The sequence below is a fragment of the Oncorhynchus keta genome, unplaced genomic scaffold, assembly GCF_023373465.1.
Source record: "Oncorhynchus keta strain PuntledgeMale-10-30-2019 unplaced genomic scaffold, Oket_V2 Un_contig_6613_pilon_pilon, whole genome shotgun sequence".
In the NCBI taxonomy this organism is placed as follows: domain Eukaryota; kingdom Metazoa; phylum Chordata; class Actinopteri; order Salmoniformes; family Salmonidae; genus Oncorhynchus; species Oncorhynchus keta.
Window position 1 is genome coordinate 60001 of NW_026288955.1, and position 18279 is coordinate 78279.

The 18279-nt window shown below is 59.0% G+C and overlaps 1 pseudogene; it reads left to right on the forward strand.

Annotated features, from left to right (window-relative positions):
- Nucleotides 1-17813, forward strand: part of LOC118382551 (slit homolog 2 protein-like) — a 77806-nt pseudogene extending 59993 nt beyond the window's left edge.
- The last annotated feature ends 466 nt before the right edge of the window (nt 17814-18279 follow it).

Consider the following 18279-nt stretch of genomic DNA (forward strand, 5'->3'; position numbering starts at 1 on the left):
CCACATTACCATAGAGTTGTATAGAGGACGTCTCCGTGTCAGCTACCATACTGGAACAAACCCTGTCTCTGCTATATACAGGTAACATACACACACACACACATTTCATGATTTGGTTGGCTCTAATTGTGTTGCTGTCCCCTCTCTCCCTCGTTGTCCTCTCTCTCTCTCTCTCTCTCTCTCTCTCTCTCTCTCTCTCTCTCTCTCTCTCTCTCGCTCTCTCTCTCTGTCTCTCTCTCTCTCTGTTGTCTTCTCTCTCTCTCTCTCTCTCTCTCTCTCTCTCTCTCTCTCTCTCTCTCTCTCTCTCTCTCTTTCTCTCCTCTCTCTCTCAATTCAATTCAATTTAAGGGCTTTATTGGCATGGGAAACATGTGTGAACATTGTTCTTTTCTCTCAGTCTCTCTCTCTCCCTCTCTCTGTCTGTCTCTCTTTCTCTCTCTGTCTGTCTCTCTCTCTGTCTGTCTCTCTCTCTCTGCTCTCCTCTCTGTCTCTCTGTCTCTCTCTCTCTCTCTCTCTCTCTCTCTCTCTCTCTCTCTCTCTCTCTCTCTCTCTCTCTCTCTCTCTCTCTGTCTCTCTCTCTCTCTCTGTCTCTCTCTCTCTCTCTCTCCTCTCAGTGTGGAGACAGTAAATGATGGTGTATTCCATGTGGTAGAGTTGGTGGCATCAGATCAGACTGTGTCTCTGTCTATTGATGGAGGACCAGTCAAGTCTATCAACTCTCTGAGTAAACAGTCAACACTCAGCATCGATTCTCCTCTATACCTGGGAGGTACGTTATACACTGTGTGTGTTAGGGAAGAGGGGGTTTCTGGGACGTATTGTAGCTCCCTTAACAAGCTATAAAACGTGTTGGTTCCATATGTGAAGTATCATTTCTTTCTCTGTGTCTCTCTTCTTCTCTTTCTACCTCTCTGTGTGTCTCTCTTCTTCTCTTTCTTTCTCTGTGTCTCTCTTCTTCTCTTTCTCTCTCTGTGTGTCTCTCATCTTCTCTTTCTCTCTCTGTGTGTCTCTTCTTCTCTTTCTTTCTCTGTGTGTCTCTCTTCTTCTCTTTCTCTCTCTGTGTGTCTCTTCTTCTCTTTCTTTCTCTCTATGTGTCTCTTCTTCTCTTTCTAACTCTCTGTGTGTCTCTCTTCTTCTCTTTCTTTCTCTGTGTGTCTCTCTTCTTCTCTTTCTTTCTCTGTGTCTCTCTTCTTCTCTTTCTCTCTCTGTGTGTCTCTCTTCTTCTCTTTCTCTCTCTGTGTGTCTCTTCTTCTCTTTCTTTCTCTGTGTGTCTCTCTTCTTCTCTTTCTTTCTCGGTGTCTCTCTTCTTCTCTTTCTCTCTCTGTGTGTCTCTCTTCTTCTCTTTCTTTCTCGGTGTCTCTCTTCTTCTCTTTCTTTCTCTATGTGTCTCTCTTCTCTTTCTTTCTCTGTGTCTCTCTTCTTCTTTCTCTCTCTGTGTGTCTCTCTTCTTTCTTTCTCTGTCTCTCTCTTCTTCTCTTTCTCTCTCTGTGTGTCTCTCTTCTTCTCTTTCTACCTCTCTGTGTGTCTCTCTTCTTCTCTTTCTACCTCTCTGTGTGTCTCTCTTCTTCTCTTTCTTTCTCTGTGTGTCTCTCTTCTTCTCTTTCTACCTCTCTGTGTGTCTCTCTTCTTCTCTTTCTTTCTCTGTGTGTCTCTCTTCTTCTCTTTATTTCTCTGTGTGTCTCTCTTCTTCTCTTTCTCTCTCTGTGTGTCTCTCTTCTTCTCTTTCTACCTCTCTGTGTGTCTCTCTTCTTCTCTTTCTTTCTCTGTGTGTCTCTCTTCTTCTCTTTCTCTCTCTGTGTCTCTCTTCTTCTCTTTCTACCTCTCTGTGTGTCTCTCTTCTTCTCTTTCTTTCTCTGTGTGTCTCTCTTCTTCTCTTTCTACCTCTCTGTGTGTCTCTCTTCTTCTCTTTCTTTCTCTGTGTGTCTCTCTTCTTCTCTTTATTTCTCTGTGTGTCTCTCTTCTTCTCTTTCTCTCTCTGTGTCTCTCTTCTTCTCTTTCTACCTCTCTGTGTGTCTCTCTTCTTCTCTTTCTTTCTCTGTGTGTCTCTCTTCTTCTCTTTCTTTCTCTGTGTCTCTCTTCTTCTCTTTCTTTCTCTGTGTGTCTCTCTTCTTCTCTTTCTTTCTCTGTGTGTCTCTCTTCTTCTTTCTCTGTGTGTCTCTCTTCTTCTCATTCTTTCTCTGTCTGTCTCTCTTCTTCTCTTTCTTTCTCTGTCTGTCTCTCTTCTTCTCTTTCTTTCTCTGTGTGTCTCACTTCTTCTCTTTCTACCTTTCTGTGTGTCTCTCTTCTTCTCTTTCTTTCTCTGTGTGTCTCTCTTCTTCTCTTTCTTTCTCTGTGTCTCTCTTCTTCTCTTTCTCTCTCTGTGTGTCTCTCTTCTTCTCTTTCTACCTCTCTGTGTGTCTCTCTTCTTCTCTTTCTTTCTCTGTGTGTCTCTCTTCTTCTCTTTCTTTCTCGGTGTCTCTCTTCTTCTCTTTCTCTCTCTGTGTGTCTCTCTTCTTCTCTTTCTTTCTCGGTGTCTCTCTTCTTCTCTTTCTTTCTCTATGTGTCTCTCTTCTCTTTCTTTCTCTGTGTCTCTCTTCTTCTTTCTCTCTCTGTGTGTCTCTCTTCTTTCTTTCTCTGTCTCTCTCTTCTTCTCTTTCTCTCTCTGTGTGTCTCTCTTCTTCTCTTTCTACCTCTCTGTGTGTCTCTCTTCTTCTCTTTCTACCTCTCTGTGTGTCTCTCTTCTTCTCTTTCTTTCTCTGTGTGTCTCTCTTCTTCTCTTTCTTTCTCTGTCTGTCTCTCTTCTTCTCTTTCTTTCTCTGTGTGTCTCTCTTCTTCTCTTTCTCTCTCTGTGTGTCTCTCTTCTTCTCTTTCTACCTCTCTGTGTGTCTCTCTTCTTCTCTTTCTTTCTCTGTGTGTCTCTCTTCTTCTCTTTCTTCCTCTGTGTCTCTCTTCTTCTCTTTCTTTCTCTGTGTGTCTCTCTTCTTCTCTTTCTTTCTCTGTGTGTCTCTCTTCTTCTCTTTCTTTCTCTGTGTGTCTCTCTTCTTCTCTTTCTTCCTCTGTGTCTCTCTTCTTCTCTTTCTTTCTCTGTGTGTCTCTCTTCTTCTCATTCTTTCTCTGTCTGTCTCTCTTCTTCTCTTTCTTTCTCTGTCTGTCTCTCTTCTTCTCTTTCTTTCTCTGTGTGTCTCTCTTCTTCTCTTTCTCTCTCTGTGTGTCTCACTTCTTCTCTTTCTACCTCTGTGTGTCTCTTCTTCTCTTTCTTTCTCTGTGTGTCTCTCTTCTTCTCATTCTTTCTCTGTCTGTCTCTCTTCTTCTCTTTCTTTCTCTGTCTGTCTCTCTTCTTCTCTTTCTTTCTCTGTGTGTCTCTCTTCTTCTCTTTCTCTCTCTGTCTGTCTCTCTTCTTCTCTTTCTTTCTCTGTGTGTCTCTCTTCTTCTCTTTCTCTCTCTGTGTGTCTCACTTCTTCTCTTTCTCTCTCTGTGTGTCTCACTTCTTCTCTTTCTACCTCTGTGTCTCTCTTCTTCTCTTTCTTTCTCTGTGTGTCTCTCTTCTTCTCATTCTTTCTCTGTCTGTCTCTCTTCTTCTCTTTCTTTCTCTGTCTGTCTCTCTTCTTCTCTTTCTTTCTCTGCGTGTCTCTCTTCTTCTCTTTCTTTCTCTGTGTCTCTCTTCTTCTCTTTCTCTCTCTGTGTGTCTCTCATCTTCTCTTTCTCTGTGTGTCTCTTCTTCTCTTTCTTTCTCTGTGTGTCTCTCTTCTTCTCTTTCTCTCTCTGTGTGTCTCTTCTTCTCTTTCTTTCTTTATAGATAATAAACAAAAGTGAAATAAACAATAAAAAATTAACAGTAAACATAACACTCACAGAACTCTCTCTCTCTCTCCTTCTCTCTCTCTCTCTCTCTCTCTCTCTCTCTCTCTCTCTCTCTCTCTCTCTCTCTCTCTCTCTCTCTCTCTCTCTCTCTCTCTCTCTCTCTCTCTATCTCTCTCTCTATCTCCCTCTCTCCAGGTATGCCTGATCGTTGGTCAGTCCCTGCAGCGCTGCAGTCTGGAGTTGGGGGGCAGAACGGAACCAGCTTCCACGGCTGTCTCAGGAACCTCTACATCAACGGACAGCTGCAGGACCTGGGGGTCGGACTGGAGCAGGGACAGGTACAGGACCTGGGGGTCAGACTGGAGCAGGGACAGGTACAGGACCTGGGGGTCAGACTGGAGCAGGGACAGCTGCAGGACCTGGGGGTCGGACTGGAGCAGGGACAGGTACAGGACCTGGGGGTCAGACTGGAGCAGGGACAGGTAGGGGACCTGGGGGTCAGACTGGAGCAGGGACAGGTACAGGACCTGGGGGTCGGACTGGAGCAGGGACAGGTACAGGACCTGGGGGTCGGACTGGAGCAGGGACAGGTACAGGACCTGGGGGTCGGACTGGAGCAGGGACAGGTACAGGACCTGGGGGTCAGACTGGAGCAGGGACAGGAACAGGACCTGGGGGTCAGACTGGAGCAGGGACAGGTACAGGACCTGGGGGTCAGACTGGAGCAGGGACAGGTACAGGACCTGGGGGTCAGACTGGAGCAGGGACAGGTACAGGACCTGGGGGTCAGACTGGAGCAGGGACAGGTACAGGACCTGGGGTCAGACTGGAGCAGGGACAGGTACAGGACCTGGGGGTCAGACTGGAGCAGGGACAGGTACAGGACCTGGGGGTCAGACTGGAGCAGGGACAGGTACAGGACCTGGGGGTCAGACTGGAGCAGGGACAGGTACAGGACCTGGGGGTCAGACTGGAGCAGGGACAGGACCTGGGGGTCAGACTGGAGCAGGGACAGGACCTGGGGGTCAGACTGGAGCAGGAACAGGACCTGGGGGTCAGACTGGAGCAGGGACAGGTACAGGACCTGGGGGTCAGACTGGAGCAGGGACAGGACCTGGGGGTCAGACTGGAGCAGGGACAGGACCTGGGGGTCAGACTGGAGCAGGGACAGGACCTGGGGGTCAGACTGGAGCAGGAACAGGACCTGGGGGTCAGACTAGAGCAGGGACAGGTACAGGACCTGGGGGTCGGACTGGAGCAGGGACAGGACCTGGGGGTCAGACTGGAGCAGGGACAGGACCTGGGGGTCAGACTGGAGCAGGGACAGGTACAGGACCTGGGGGTCAGACTGGAGCAGGGACAGGACCTGGGGGTCAGACTGGAGCAGGAACAGAACCTGGGGGTCAGACTGGAGCAGGAACAGAACCTGGGGGTAGGTCTGGAGCAGGAACAGGACCTGGGGGTCAGACTGGAGCAGGGACAGGTACAGGACCTGGGGGTCAGACTGGAGCAGGGACAGGACCTGGGGGTCAGACTGGAGCAGGAACAGGTACAGGACCTGGGGGTCAGACTGGAGCAGGAACAGAACCTGGGGGTCAGACTGGAGCAGGGACAGGACCTGGGGTCAGACTGGAGCAGGGACAGGTACAGGACCTGGGGGTCAGACTGGAGCAGGGACAGGACCTGGGGGTCAGACTGGAGCAGGGACAGGTACAGGACCTGGGGGTCAGACTGGAGCAGGGACAGGACCTGGGGGTCAGACTGGAGCAGGGCAGGAACAGAACCTGGGGGTCAGACTGGAGCAGGGACAGAACCTGGGGGTCAGGACTGGAGCAGGGGAACAGGACCTGGGGGTCAGACTGGAGCAGGGACAGGTACAGGACCTGGGGGTCAGACTGGAGCAGGGACAGGACCTGGGGGTCAGACTGGAGCAGGGAACAGGTACAGGACCTGGGGGTCAGACTGGAGCAGGAACAGAACCTGGGGGTCAGACTGGAGCAGGGGGACAGGACCTGGGGTCAGACTGGAGCAGGGACAGGACCTGGGGTCAGACTGGAGCAGGGACAGGACCTGGGGGTCAGACTGGAGCAGGGACAGGACCTGGGGGGGACTGGAGCAGGGACAGGACCTGGGGGTCAGACTGGAGCAGGACAACAGGACCTGGGGGTCAGACTGGAGCAGGGACAGGGACCTGGGGGTCAGACTGGAGCAGGGACAGGACCTGGGGGTCAGACTGGAGCAGGGGGACAGGACCTGGGGGTCAGACTGGAGCAGGGACAACAGGACCTGGGGGTCAGACTGAGCAGGGACAGGACCTGGGGGTCAGACTGGAGCAGGGACAGGACAGGACCTGGGGGTCAGACTGGAGCAGGGACAGGACCTGGGGTCAGACTGGAGCAGGGACAGGTACAGGACCTGGGGGTCAGACTGGAGCAGGGACAGGACCTGGGGGTCAGACTGGAGCAGGGACAGGTACAGGACCTGGGGGTCAGACTGGAGCAGGGACAGGACCTGGGGGTCAGACTGGAGCAGGGACAGGTACAGGACCTGGGGGTCAGACTGGAGCAGGGACAGGACCTGGGGGTCAGACTGGAGCAGGAACAGAACCTGGGGGTCAGACTGGAGCAGGAACAGAACCTGGGGGTCGGACTGGAGCAGGGACAGGGACAGGACCTGGGGTCAGACTGGAGCAGGGACAGGACCTGGGGGTCAGACTGGAGCAGGGACAGGACCTGGGGGTCAGACTGGAGAGGGCAGGGACAGGACCTGGGGTCAGACTGGAGCAGGGACAGGTACAGGACCTGGGGGTCAGACTGGAGCAGGGAACAGGACCTGGGGGTCAGACTGAGCAGGGACAGGACCTGGGGGTCAGACTGGAGCAGGGACAGGACCTGGGGGTCAGACTGGAGCAGGGACAGGTACAGGACCTGGGGGTCAGACTGGAGCAGGGACAGGTACAGGACCTGGGGGTCGGACTGGAGCAGGGACAGGACCTGGGGTCAGACTGGAGCAGGGACAGGTACAGGACCTGGGGGTCAGACTGGAGCAGGGACAGGACCTGGGGGTCAGACTGGAGCAGGGACAGGACCTGGGGGTCAGACTGGAGCAGGAACAACAGGACCTGGGGGTCAGACTGGAGCAGGGACAGGACCTGGGGGTCAGACTGGAGCAGGGACAGGACCTGGGGGTCAGACTGGAGCAGGGACTACAGGACCTGGGGGTCAGACTGGAGCAGGGAACAGGACCTGGGGTCGGACTGGAGCAGGGACAGGACCTGGGGGTCAGACTGGAGCAGGGGGACAGGACCTGGGGGTCAGACTGGAGCAGGGACAGGACCTGGGGGTCAGACTGGAGCAGGGACAGGACCTGGGGGTCAGACTGGAGCAGGAACAACAGGACCTGGGGGTCAGACTGGAGCAGGGACAGGACCTGGGGGTCAGACTGGAGCAGGGACAGGACCTGGGGGTCAGACTGGAGCAGGGACAGGACCTGGGGGTCGGACTGGAGCAGGGACAGGACCTGGGGGTCGGACTGGAGCAGGGACAGGACCTGGGGTCGGACTGGAGCAGGGACAGGACCTGGGGGTCAGACTGGAGCAGGGACAACAGGACCTGGGGGTCAGACTGGAGCAGGGACAGGTACAGGACCTGGGGGTCGGACTGGAGCAGGGACAGGACCTGGGGGTCAGACTGGAGCAGGGACAGGTACAGGACCTGGGGGGGACTGGAGCAGGGACACAGGACCTGGGGGTCGGACTGGAGCAGGGACAGGTACAGGACCTGGGGTCAGACTGGAGCAGGGACAGGACCTGGGGGTCAGACTGGAGCAGGGACAGAACAGGACCTGGGGGTCAGACTGGAGCAGGAACAGGACCTGGGGGTCGGACTGGAGCAGGGACAGGTCAGGACCTGGGGGTCAGACTGGAGCAGGGACAGGTACAGGACCTGGGGGTCAGACTGGAGCAGGGACAGGACCTGGGGGTCAGACTGGAGCAGGAACAGGTACAGGACCTGGGGGTCAGACTGGAGCAGGAACAGAACCTGGGGGTCAGACTGGAGCAGGGGGACAGGACCTGGGGGTCAGACTGGAGCAGGGACAGGACCTGGGGTCAGACTGGAGCAGGGGGACAGGACCTGGGGGTCGGACTGGAGCAGGGACAGGACCTGGGGTCAGACTGGAGCAGGGACAGGACCTGGGGGTCAGACTGGAGCAGGAACAGGACCTGGGGGTCAGACTGGAGCAGGGGGACAGGACCTGGGGGTCAGACTGGAGCAGGGACAGGACCAGGACCTGGGGGACTGGACCTGGGGGGAGCAGGGAGCAGGAACAGGACCTGGGGTCAGACTAGAGCAGGGACAGGTACAGGACCTGGGGGTCAGACTGGAGCAGGGACAGGACCTGGGGGTCAGACTGGAGCAGGGACAGGACCTGGGGGTCAGACTGGAGCAGGGACAGGTACAGGACCTGGGGGTCAGACTGGAGCAGGGACAGGACCTGGGGGTCAGACTGGAGCAGGAACAGAACCTGGGGGTAGGACTGGAGCAGGAACAGGACCTGGGGGTCAGACTGGAGCAGGGACAGGTACAGGACCTGGGGGTCAGACTGGAGCAGGGACAGGACCTGGGGGTCAGACTGGAGCAGGAACAGGTACAGGACCTGGGGGTCAGACTGGAGCAGGAACAGAACCTGGGGGTCAGACTGGAGCAGGGACAGGACCTGGAGGTCAGACTGGAGCAGGGACAGGACCTGGGGGTCAGACTGGAGCAGGGACAGGACCTGGGGGTCAGACTGGAGCAGGGACAGGACAGGACCTGGGGGTCAGACTGGAGCAGGGACAGGTACAGGACCTGGGGGTCAGACTGGAGCAGGAACAGGACCTGGGGGTCAGACTGGAGCAGGGACAGGACCTGGGGGTCAGACTGGAGCAGGGACAGGACCTGGGGGTCAGACTGGAGCAGGGACAGGACCTGGGGGTCAGACTGGAGCAGGAACAGGACCTGGGGGTCAGACTGGAGCAGGGACAGGACCTGGGGGTCAGACTGGAGCAGGGACAGGACCTGGGGGTCAGACTGGAGCAGGGACAGGACCTGGGGTCAGACTGGAGCAGGGACAGGACCTGGGGGAGACTGGGGGTCAGGACCTGGGGCAGGGACAGGACCTGGGGGTCAGACTGGAGCAGGGACAGGTACAGGACCTGGGGTCAGACTGGAGCAGGGACAGGACCTGGGGGTCAGACTGAGCAGGGACAGGACCTGGGGTCAGACTGGAGCAGGAACAGGTACAGGACCTGGGGGTCAGACTGGAGCAGGGACAGGACCTGGGGGTCAGACTGAGCAGGAACAGAACCTGGGGGTCGGACTGGAGCAGGACAACAGGACCTGGGGGTCAGACTGGAGCAGGGACAGGACAGGACCTGGGGTCAGACTGGAGCAGGGACTGGGGGTCAGACTGGAGCAGGGACAGGTACAGGACCTGGGGGTCAGACTGGAGCAGGGACAGGACCTGGGGGTCAGACTGGAGCAGGACAGGACCTGGGGGTCAGACTGGAGCAGGGACAGGACCTGGGGGTCAGACTGGAGCAGGGACAGGACAGGACCTGGGGGGGACAGGAGCTGGGGTCAGGAGCAGGACAGGACCTGGGGGTCAGACTGGAGCAGGAACAGGACCTGGGGGTCAGACTGGAGCAGGGACAGGACCTGGGGGTCAGACTGGAGCAGGGACAGGACCTGGGGGTCAGACTGGAGCAGGGACAGGACCTGGGGGTCAGACTGGAGCAGGGACAGGACCTGGGGGTCAGACTGGAGCAGGGACAGGACCTGGGGGTCAGACTGGAGCAGGGACAGGACCTGGGGGTCAGACTGGAGCAGGGACAGGACCTGGGGGTCAGACTGGAGCAGGGACAGGTACAGGACCTGGGGGTCAGACTGGAGCAGGGACAGGACCTGGGGGTCAGACTGGAGCAGGAACAGAACCTGGGGGTAGGACTGGAGCAGGAACAGGACCTGGGGGTCAGACTGGAGCAGGGACAGGTACAGGACCTGGGGGTCAGACTGGAGCAGGGACAGGACCTGGGGGTCAGACTGGAGCAGGAACAGGTACAGGACCTGGGGGTCAGACTGGAGCAGGAACAGAACCTGGGGTCAGACTGGAGCAGGAACAGGACCTGGGGGTCTGGAGCAGGGACTGGACCTGGAGGCAGGGACAGGACAGACCTGGGGGTCAGACTGGAGCAGGGACAGGACCTGGGGGACAGGAGACTGGAGCAGGGACAGGACCTGGGGGTGAGCAGGGACAGGAGACTGGAGCAGGGACAGGACCTGGGGGTCAGACTGGAGCAGGGACAGGACCTGGGGGTCAGACTGGAGCAGGGACAGGACCTGGGGGTCAGACTGGAGCAGGGACAGGACCTGGGGGTCAGACTGGAGCAGGGACAGGACCTGGGGTCAGACTGGAGCAGGGACTGGACCTGGGGGTCAGACTGAGCAGGAACAGGACCTGGGGGTCAGACTGAGCAGGGACAGGACCTGGGGGTCAGACTGGAGCAGGGACAGGACCTGGGGGTCAGACTGGAGCAGGGACAGGACCTGGGGTCAGACTGGAGCAGGGACAGGACCTGGGGTCAGACTGGAGCAGGAACAGGACCTGGGGGTCAGACTGGAGCAGGGACAGGACCTGGGGGTCAGACTGGAGCAGGGACAGGACCTGGGGTCAGACTGGAGCAGGGACAGGACCTGGGGTCAGACTGGAGCAGGAACAGGACCTGGGGGTCAGACTGAGCAGGGACAGGACCTGGGGGTCAGACTGGAGCAGGGACAGGACCTGGGCGTCAGACTGGAGCAGGAACAGGTACAGAACCTGGGGGTCAGACTGGAGCAGGAACAGAACCTGGGGGTAGGACTGGAGCAGGTACACCTGGGGGTCAGACTGGAGCAGGGACAGGTACAGGACCTGGGGGTCAGACTGGAGCAGGGACAGGACCTGGGGGTCAGACTGGAGCAGGGACAGGTACAGGACCTGGGGTCAGGACTGGAGCAGGAACAGGACCTGGGGGTCAGACTGGAGCAGGGACAGGAACCTGGGGTCAGACTGGAGCAGGGACAGGACCTGGGGGTCAGACTGGAGCAGGGACAGGACCTGGGGGAGACTGAGGGGACAGGACCTGGGGTGGAGCAGGGACAGGGACAGGACCTGGGGGTCAGACTGGAGCAGGGACAGACTGAGCAGGACCAGGGGGTCAGACTGGAGCAGGGGGACAGGACCTGGGGTCAGACTGAGCAGGGACAGGACCTGGGGTCAGACTGGAGCAGGGACAGGACCTGGGGGTCAGACTGGAGCAGGGACAGGACCTGGGGTCAGACTGGAGCAGGAACAGGACCTGGGGGTCAGACTGGAGCAGGGACAGGACCTGGGGGTCAGACTGGAGCAGGGACAGGACCTGGGGGTCAGACTGGAGCAGGGACTGGACCTGGGGGTCAGACTGTAGCAGGAACAGGACCTGGGCGTCAGACTGAAGCAGGGACAGGACCTGGGGGTCAGAATGGAGCAGGGACAGGACCTGGGCATCAGACTGGAGCAGGAACAGGTACAGAACCTGGGGGTCAGACTGGAGCAGGAACATAACCTGGGGGTCAGACTGGAGCAGGGACAGGTACAGGACCTGGGGGTCAGACTGGAGCAGGGACAGGTACAGGACCTGGGGGTCAGACTGGAGCAGGGACAGGACCTGGGGGTCAGACTGGAGCAGGAACAGGTACAGGACCTGGGGGTCAGACTGGAGCAGGAACAGAACCTGGGGGTCAGACTGGAGCAGGGACAGGACCTGGAGGTCAGACTGGAGCAGGGACAGGACCTGGGGGTCAGACTGGAGCAGGGACAGGACCTGGGGGTCAGACTGGAGCAGGGACTGGACCTGGGGGTCAGACTGGAGCAGGAACAGGACCTGGGCGTCAGACTGAAGCAGGGACAGGACCTGGGGGTCAGACTGGAGCAGGGACAGGACCTGGGGGTCAGACTGGAGCAGGGACAGGACCTGGGGGTCAGACTGAGCAGGGACAGGACAGGAGAGCAGGGACAGGACCTGGGGTCAGACTGGAGCAGGGACCTGGGGGTCAGACTGGAGCAGGAACAGGACCTGGGGGTCAGACTGGAGCAGGGACAGGACCTGGGGGTCAGACTGGAGCAGGGACAGGACCTGGGGGTCAGACTGGAGCAGGGACTGGACCTGGGGGTCAGACTGGAGCAGGGACAGGACCTGGGGGTCAGACTGGAGCAGGGACAGGACCTGGGGGTCAGACTGGAGCAGGGACAGGACCTGGGGGTCAGACTGGAGCAGGGACAGGACCTGGGGGTCAGACTGGAGCAGGGACAGGACCTGGGGGTCAGACTGGAGCAGGAACAGGACCTGGGGGTCAGACTGGAGCAGGGACAGGACCTGGGGGTCAGACTGGAGCAGGGACAGGACCTGGGGGTCAGACTGGAGCAGGGACTGGACCTGGGGGTCAGACTGGAGCAGGAACAGGACCTGGGCGTCAGACTGAAGCAGGGACAGGACCTGGGGGTCAGACTGGAGCAGGGACAGGACCTGGGGGTCAGACTGGAGCAGGAACAGGTACAGAACCTGGGGGTCAGACTGGAGCAGGAACAGAACCTGGGGGTAGGACTGGAGCAGGTACAGGACCTGGGGGTCAGACTGGAGCAGGGACAGGTACAGGACCTGGGGGTCAGACTGGAGCAGGGACAGGACCTGGGGGTCAGACTGGAGCAGGAACAGGGACAGGACCTGGGGGTCAGACTGGAGCAGGAACAGAACCTGGGGGTCAGACTGGAGCAGGGACAGGACCTGGAGGTCAGACTGGATCAGGGACAGGACCTGGGGGTCAGACTGGAGCAGGGACAGGACCTGGGGGTCAGACTGGAGCAGGGACAGGACCTGGGGGTCAGACTGGAGCAGGGACCTGGGGGTCAGACTGGAGCAGGAACAGGACCTGGGCGTCAGACTGAAGCAGGGACAGGACCTGGGGGTCAGACTGGAGCAGGGACAGGACCTGGGGTCAGACTGGAGCAGGGACAGGACCTGGGGGTCAGACTGGAGCAGGGACAGGACCTGGGGGTCAGACTGGAGCAGGGACAGGACCTGGGGGTCAGACTGGAGCAGGGACAGGACCTGGGGGTCAGACTGGAGCAGGAACAGGACCTGGGGTCAGACTGGAGCAGGGACAGGACCTGGGGGTCAGACTGGAGCAGGAACAGGACCTGGGCGTCAGACTGAAGCAGGGACAGGACCTGGGGGTCAGAATGGAGCAGGGACAGGACCTGGGCGTCAGACTGGAGCAGGAACAGGTACAGAACCTGGGGGTCAGACTGGAGCAGGGAACAGGACCTGGGGGTCAGACTGGAGCAGGGACAGGTACAGGACCTGGGGTCAGACTGGAGCAGGGACAGGTACAGGACCTGGGGGTCAGACTGGAGCAGGGACAGGACCTGGGGGTCAGACTGGAGCAGGAACAGGTACAGGACCTGGGGGTCAGACTGGAGCAGGGAACAGGACCTGGGGGTCAGACTGGAGCAGGGACAGGACCTGGGGGTCAGACTGGAGCAGGGACAGGACCTGGGGGTCAGACTGGAGCAGGAACAGGACCTGGGGGTCAGACTGGAGCAGGGACTGGACAGGACCTGGGGGTCAGGACCTGGAGCAGACTGGAGCAGGGACAGGACCTGGGGGTCAGACTGGAGCAGGGACAGGACCTGGGGGGACTGGAGCAGGGACAGGACCTGGGGTCAGACTGGAGCAGGGACAGGACCTGGGGGTCAGACTGGAGCAGGGACAGGACCTGGGCGTCAGACTGGAGCAGGGACCTGGGGGTCAGACTGGAGCAGGGACCTGGGGGTCAGACTGGAGCAGGGACCTGGGGGTCAGTTGTATTGGGTCAGGTGTGTTGAAACACTCAGACACGCTGTTCCACCTCTAAACTGAACCCTGTTGTGTTTTCCAGACTGGGGTTGAAGCTGGATGCCAGCCATGCCAGGCAGGGGTGTGTGGCCAGGGTGAGTGCCACCCAACCGGTCAGAGAGGCTTCTCCTGTACCTGCCACCCTGGGTGGACCGGAGACCGTTGTCAGGACCAGGTCAACAACCCCTGTGATGGGAACAAGTCAGTGGACTGGGGATGGGGGTGAGGGGTGAGGGGTGAGGTGGAGGATGAAGAATGGAGAGGGATGGGGGGGAGGATGGAGAGGAATGGGGGTGAGGGGTGAGGTGGAGGATGAAGAATGGAGAGGGATGGGGGAGGATGGAGAGGGATGGGGGTGAGGGTGAGGGGAGGATGAAGAATGGAGAGGGATGGGGGGGAAGGATGGAGAGGGATGGGGGTGAGGGGTGAGGGGGAGGATGAAGAATGGAGAGGGATGGGGGAAGGATGGAGGAGGGATGGGGGTGAGGGGGTGATGGGGGAGGATGAAGAATGGAGAGGGATGGGGGTGAGGGGTGAGGTGGAGGATGAAGAATGGAGAGGGATGGGGGGGAGGATGGAGAGGGATGGGGGTGAGGGGTGAGGGGTGAGGGGGAGGATGAAGAATGGAGAGGGATGACCATTTTAAATTGTATTTCTCCTCCCCTCTCCCTCCCCCTTCTCTCTCTCCGTCCTCTCCCTCCCACCTTCTCTCTCTCCCTCCCCCCATCTCTCTCTCTCTCCGTCCTCTCCCTCCCCCTTCTCTCTCTCCCTCCCCCCATCTCTCTCTCTCCATCCTCTCCATCCCCCTTCTCTCTCCCTCCCCTCTCTCTCTCTCTCCCTCCCCCCATCTCTCTCTCTCCTTCCTCTCCCTCCCCTCTCCCTCCCCCTTCTCTCTCTCCCTCCCCAATCTCTCCCTCCCCATCTCTCTCTCTCTCTCTCTCTCCGTCCTCTCCCTCCCCCTCTCCCTCCCCCTCTCTCTCTCTCTGTCCTCTCCCTCCCCCATCTCTCTCTCTCCTTCCTCTCCCTCTCCTCTCCCTCCCCCTTCTCTCTCTCTCCATCGTCTCCCTCCCCCTCCTCTCCCTCCCCATCTCTCTCCTCTCCCTCCCCATCTCTCTCTCTCTCCATCCTCTCCCTCCACCCCATCTCTCTCTCTCTCCGTCCTCTCCCTCCCCCATCTCTCTCTCTCTCCATCCTCTCCCTCCCCATCCTCTCTATCTCTCCAATCTCTCCCTTCCTCTTCTCTCTCTCTCTCTCTCCACCCCATCTCTCTCTGTCTCCGTCCTCTCCCTCCCCCTCCCCTCCCTCTCCTCTCTCCTCCTCCCTCTCTCTCTCTCCTCTCCCTCCCCCCTCTCTCTCTCTCTCCGTCCTCTCCCTCCCCCCTCTCTCTCTCTCTCCGTCCTCTCCCTCCCCCTCCTCTCTCTCTCTCTCTCCGTCCTCTCCCTCCCCATCCTCTCTATCTCTCCAATCTCTCCCTTCCTCTTCTCTCTCTCTCCTCCTCCCCCCCATCTCTCTCTGTCTCCGTCCTCTCCCTCCCCCCTCTCTCTCTCTCTCTCCCTCCTCCCTCATCTCTCCCTCTCTCCGTCCTCTCCCTCTCCTCCTCTCCCTCCCCTCTCTCTCTCTCTCTGTCCTCTCCCTCCCCCTCTCTCTCTCTCCATCTCCCTCCCTCCCCCTCCTCTCCCTCCCCCATCTCTCTCCTCTCTCCTCCTCTCCCTCCCCCCCATCTCTCTCCCTCCACCCCATCTCTCTCTCCTCTCCTCTCCCCCATCTCTCTCTCTCTCTCTGTCCTCTCCCTCCCCCATCTCTCTCCCTCTCTCCTCTCTCTCTCCTCCTCCCTCCCCCCCTCTCTCCCCCCCCCCTCTCTCTCTCGTCCTCCCCCTCTCCCTCCCCTCCTCTCTCTCCTCCCCTCCTCTCTCCCTCCCCCTCCCTCCCCCTCTCCCCCTCTCTCTCCCTCCTCCTCCTCTCTCTCCCTCCCCCTCTCTCTCTCTCTCTCTCTCCGTCCCCCTCTCCCTCCTCCTCTCTCCCTCCCCCCTCTCTCTCCCTCTCCGTCCTATCCCTCTCTCTCCCTCCCCCCTCCTCTCTCCTCTCCTCTCCCCTCCCTCCTCTCTCTCTCTCTCCCCTCCTCTCTCTCCCCCCTCCTCCCTCCCCCATCTCCCTCCCCATCTCTCCCTCCCCTCTCTCTCCCTCCCCTCCTCTCTCTCTCTCTCCGTCCCCTCCTCTCCCCTCCTCTCTCCCTCCCCCATCTCTCTCTCTCTCCGTCCTCTCCCTCCCCATCTCTCTCTCTCTCCTCTCCTCCTCTCCCTCCCCATCTCTGTCTCCGTCCTCTCCCTCCCCCTCCTCTCTCTCCCTCCCCTCCTCCTCTCTCCCTCCCCCATCTCTCTCTCTCTCTGTCCTCTCCCTCCCCCATCTCTCCCCTCTCTCTCTCTCTCCGTCCTCTCCCTCCCCCTCCTCTCTCTCTCTCCGTCCTCCTTCCTGCAGGTGTATCCATGGTTCATGTCTTCCTATCAATTCCTACTCCTACTCCTGTCGCTGCCAGCCAGGATTCCTCGGGGTGCTGTGTGACGAGGCAGACCAGGAAGTGCTGGACCCCTGTCAGCTGACCAGGTGTAAACATGGGAAATGTAGGCTGTCTGGCCTGGGCAGGGCCTACTGTCAATGTAACCCAGGATACACGGGGGACGCCTGCGACAGAGGTGAGGGAGGGAGGGAGGCAGGGGGGAGGGAGGGAGGAGGGAGGGGAGGGCAGGGGAGAGAGGGGGAGGGAGGCAGGAGGGAGAGGGGGAGGGGGGGGAGGGAGGAGGGAGGGAGGGAGGGAGGAGGGGGAGGGAGGCAGGGAGAGGGGGGAGGGGAGGGAGGAGAGGGGGAGGGAGGGAGGGGAGGAGAGGGGGAGGGTCTCCACATCGGTCTCACTGTCTGTCTGTTCATTTGTCTGTCTGCTCTAACTCTCTGCTGTCTGTCTGTTAGTGTTTTAACTGTCTGTCTGCTCTAACTCTCTGCTGTCTGTCTGTTAGTGTTTTAACTGTCTGTCTGCTCTAACTTTATGCTGTCTGTCTGTGTGTCTGTCTGCCCCAGCCTCCTCTGATCCACCGCCCCCCGGCAGAGGGGTCACCCAGGTGAGATTCTCAGGGTCAGAGGTCAGAGGTCAGCCCTCTCTGCCCCGCCACCCCCTCTCCTTAACCCATCCTCCTCCACAGCCAATCACATTGGAGACCTTCCGTTCCACATGAGCTTGTTTCAACCTCAGCCACCCCTCTGCTCTCTCCTTTCACACTCTTCCTTCCTTGTTCCTTCGTTATCTCCCTCCCTCCTTCCTTCCTTCCTTCCTTCCTTCCTTCCTTCCTTCCTTCCTTCTTCCATCACTCCACACCTCTCATCCCTCTCTCTCTCTCTCCCTCCCTCCCTCCATCCATCCGTCCATCCATCCACACCTCCTCTCTTCTCTCCCTCTCTCTCTCTCTCTCTCTCTATTAGCCCTTCCTCTCTCTCTCTCTCTAGCCCTTCCTCTCTCTCTCTCTCAGCCCTTCTCTCTCTCTCTCTCTCTCTCTCTCTCTCTCTCTCTCTCTCTCTCTCTCTTTCTCTCTCCCTGTCTCTCTCTCTCTCTCTCTCTCTCCCTCTAAACCCTTCTTCTCTCTCTTCCCCTGTAGAGGTGGTCTGTCGAGGGGAACGGCTCCGAGCTGTCTACCAGCTCCAGAGGGGCTATTCGGCGTGTGAAACCCAGGAGAAGGTCTCCCGTCTAGAGTGCCGTGGCTCCTGTCTGGAGGGGGCTGAAGGGGGGGGCGGGAGCGACTGCTGCTCCCCTTTACGTTCCAAACGCAGGAAATACACCTTCCACTGCACCGACGGCTCCTCCTTCGTACAGGAAGTGGAGAAGGTGGTGAAGTGCGGTTGTACAAAGTGTCCTCCTCGTAAAACGTCACCTCCTTTACCCTGGGATGAAAGGTTCCGCTTCCTGTTCCTGCTCCTGTCTCTCTCTGGAAGGAAACCCATCCCTCTCTCCTCCTCTGACCTCATCCCTCTCTCCTGCTCTGACCTCATCCCCTTCTTCTCTTCCAACCTCATCCCCTCCGACCTCATCCCCTCCTCCTCGACCTCATCCTCCTCCTCAACCTCATCCCCCTCTCTCCTCCGACCTCATCCCCTCTCCTCCTCCGACCTCATCCCCCTCTCCTCCTCCGACCTCATCCCCCCCCCTCCTCCGACCTCATCCCCCTCCCAACCTCATCCCCCTCTCCTCCTCCAACCTCATCCCCTCCCCCTCCGACCTCATCCCCCTCTCCTCCTCCGACCTCATCCCCCTCTCCTCCTCCGACCTCACCCCCTCCCCTTCTCCTTCTCCAACCTCATCCCCTTTTCCTTATCCGACCTCATCCCCTTCTCCTCCTCCGACCTCATCCCCCTCTCCTCTACCTCCTCCAACATCATCCCCCTCTCCTCCTCCCACCTCATCCCCTTTTCAACCTCTGACCTCATCCCCCTCTCCTCCTCCGACCTCATCCCTCTCTCCTCCTCCTCCGAACCACATCCCCCTCTCCTCCTCCAACCTCATCCCCTCA